General features: G+C 38.8%; 1 long non-coding RNA gene across 1 annotated transcript; it reads right to left on the reverse strand.

The window, feature by feature from the left end:
• Positions 1-301: 301 nt before the first annotated feature.
• LOC108879485 (uncharacterized) lies at positions 302-2313 on the reverse strand. The gene is made up of 2 exons (XR_001960349.2): positions 2235-2313; positions 302-2042 (listed from the first exon to the last, which is right to left on the reverse strand). It is a non-coding gene; the product is annotated as an uncharacterized LOC108879485 (long non-coding RNA).
• Positions 2314-2452: the final 139 nt, after the last annotated feature.

Genomic DNA, 2452 nt, shown 5'->3' on the forward strand with positions numbered 1-2452 from the left:
GCACAAACACACACACACACACTCTCTCTCTCTCTCTCACTGGTAATGCATCTGCAGCGTTTTCTTCTCCATAGTTGAACACAGTGGATTTGTTAACGTGCTGGGTGTGCGGTAGGAGCTTGTGCCATAGCAGCAGGACCTCCTCTCCACCAGCGAATAGGAAGCTGTTAGAGTTGGTGGTTGTTCCCAGACCTGCTCTGTATTCCCAGTATGACAAAAATAGACTTTCTACTTTCCAGCACCAGGTTGAACCCTCCAATTCCCCATTTTGACAGAGAGTGCAAGAAAAAGAAAGAGAGAGTAGTTTTGAAGAGGCCAGCAACCTTGGGGTTAGCCACCTTATTTATTTTTACATAATGAAATAAAAATAATACTAACAAATAAACTATTCATACAAAAATTCCATGATTGTAAAACTGTTCAGAACTGAACACTAGTACACACTAGAACACAGTACTTTCATCACCTGGTGATTAGATGTCATCACTGTTTGGATATAAGTTGATTGTCATGATTTTTTTGTTCTCATTTTAATACACAACAGAAGTTTGATATGAAACAAAAACATGCTAGTAGTGAAGCACAATATTGCAAAGCAAGTGAATACAATGCCATAATGTTATGGTTCATTTCTGTCTTTGGTCCAAACATGTGGCAATCACACCTTGATTCTTGAGCATAGAGTAATGCAGTATCACTTTAAATACTTTCTTTTCCTAAATTCCTTCCAAATGCTGAGCACCAAGATTTCATACCCAGTATAAGTATGTAGAGAGCTAGGGTACCAACTTACTTCACTACTGTACTCACTAACACACACACACACACACATTAGATAGTTAAAATTCAGCAATGTCATCTTAAACAAGATGGAACTGAGGATAATATCGAACAGAGTGACCTTCAATATGTTAGCTTCACAGTGATATCCAAAAGTGGATGCCCTGAGATTTAAAAAAAAAAAAAGGCGACTTTAAAATAAAAAATAAGGCACTTCTTTGATGCATGATGCATGACATCTTTACTTTACAAGAAGTCTTATTGTTGTTGTTTTGGTCATCAGTCCCATTAGTCATATTAACAATGTTCTCACTACAGTAGGCTGAAATCTGGGATCACTGCAACATCACTAAAAAGAAGTTCAATGCGGAAATAAACATGAGCAGCCAGATGATCAGGCAGGTTTTAAACAAACCCTCAATTTAGCCCTACTTTGAAGCCAAATTCCAACTTTGACCTATCATACTGGCTAAACTATTGGCTTGTTTACAACCTCTCCAATCATCTGACTGCTCATTTTGTCTGGCCTGTCTGACTGTTGCTGTGGTAGTGGTACTGTGTTCCAAGACCTCTGTAATTACTTTGGTGAATACAGAATTATTATAACTAACAGACATAATGGGCAAAACTACAAAATAAGACTGAAATTATCATAAACTGAAATGATCCTTTAATATCCTTCATGCTTCCATAGACACAGAACTTACATGCACACAGGCATATGCACACACATTCACTCACACACTCACATACACACACACACACACACACACACACACACACACACACACACACACACAGAGCACATGATTTTCTTGAACACTGAATTCATGGACTGTTCTGTTCTGACTGCACTGTATCTGTGACTGATCACTTCATTACTGATATTTGTATGCAGGCAGAAGATTTTCTATAGTGTTTAAACTGGTCACTTTACAGAACAAAACGTCAACAAAAGCGTCACTTGAAGAGTTCTGATAAAAGCTTTTTTTTTCTTTTTTTCCAAATCAATGATGTTACAGTTGTTGCAGCCATCACCTCCATTCTGTTCCAATGCTTTTCTCCGTGTGTTTCTGTCTCTCCTATTTACCAGCATGTAAAGCTCATGCCTTGGCTCCATGTAGGTTCATCTCCATTCCATCCTTTTTTTTCCGTCCCAGAGCTTCTGCCTCTTCCAAGGTGGTTGTTAAAGGTTTGCCCAGGGTCTCAGGCAACAACATTGTCAGCACTCCAATTACGAATGCCAGGATTCCCACAATGAGCTGCACAAAGGTCACGGTGAGAGAAAAAATTAATCAGATAAAATTTGTTTTCTTGCCAGGATACCCTTTCACATAAATGATGACAAATAGGAATAAGGTGCTAAGGTGGCAAAATGGAAAAGGTGATAACAGGTAATTAAACATTAAATAATATATGTTGCTCTTAGGGAACCAGCCAAAGAGAACATGTACCTGAGGTAGGTAGATCCAGACATCAGCCAGGTACACACAGAAGGGGCTACCACACTGCCAACACGGCACATCATACTGCCACTACCTACTGCCAGAGACCTAGAGGGAGAAACTTTATTGTGCCCATAATAATATCATGACTGGATCATATATCTTTCCCTAGATTGTAAAACACTGTTAGTACTCTGCCATTCAAATAATGCTTAGAAACTGCAAAA

Source organism: Lates calcarifer, unplaced genomic scaffold (assembly GCF_001640805.2).
Source record: "Lates calcarifer isolate ASB-BC8 unplaced genomic scaffold, TLL_Latcal_v3 _unitig_671_quiver_3113, whole genome shotgun sequence".
In the NCBI taxonomy this organism is placed as follows: domain Eukaryota; kingdom Metazoa; phylum Chordata; class Actinopteri; family Centropomidae; genus Lates; species Lates calcarifer.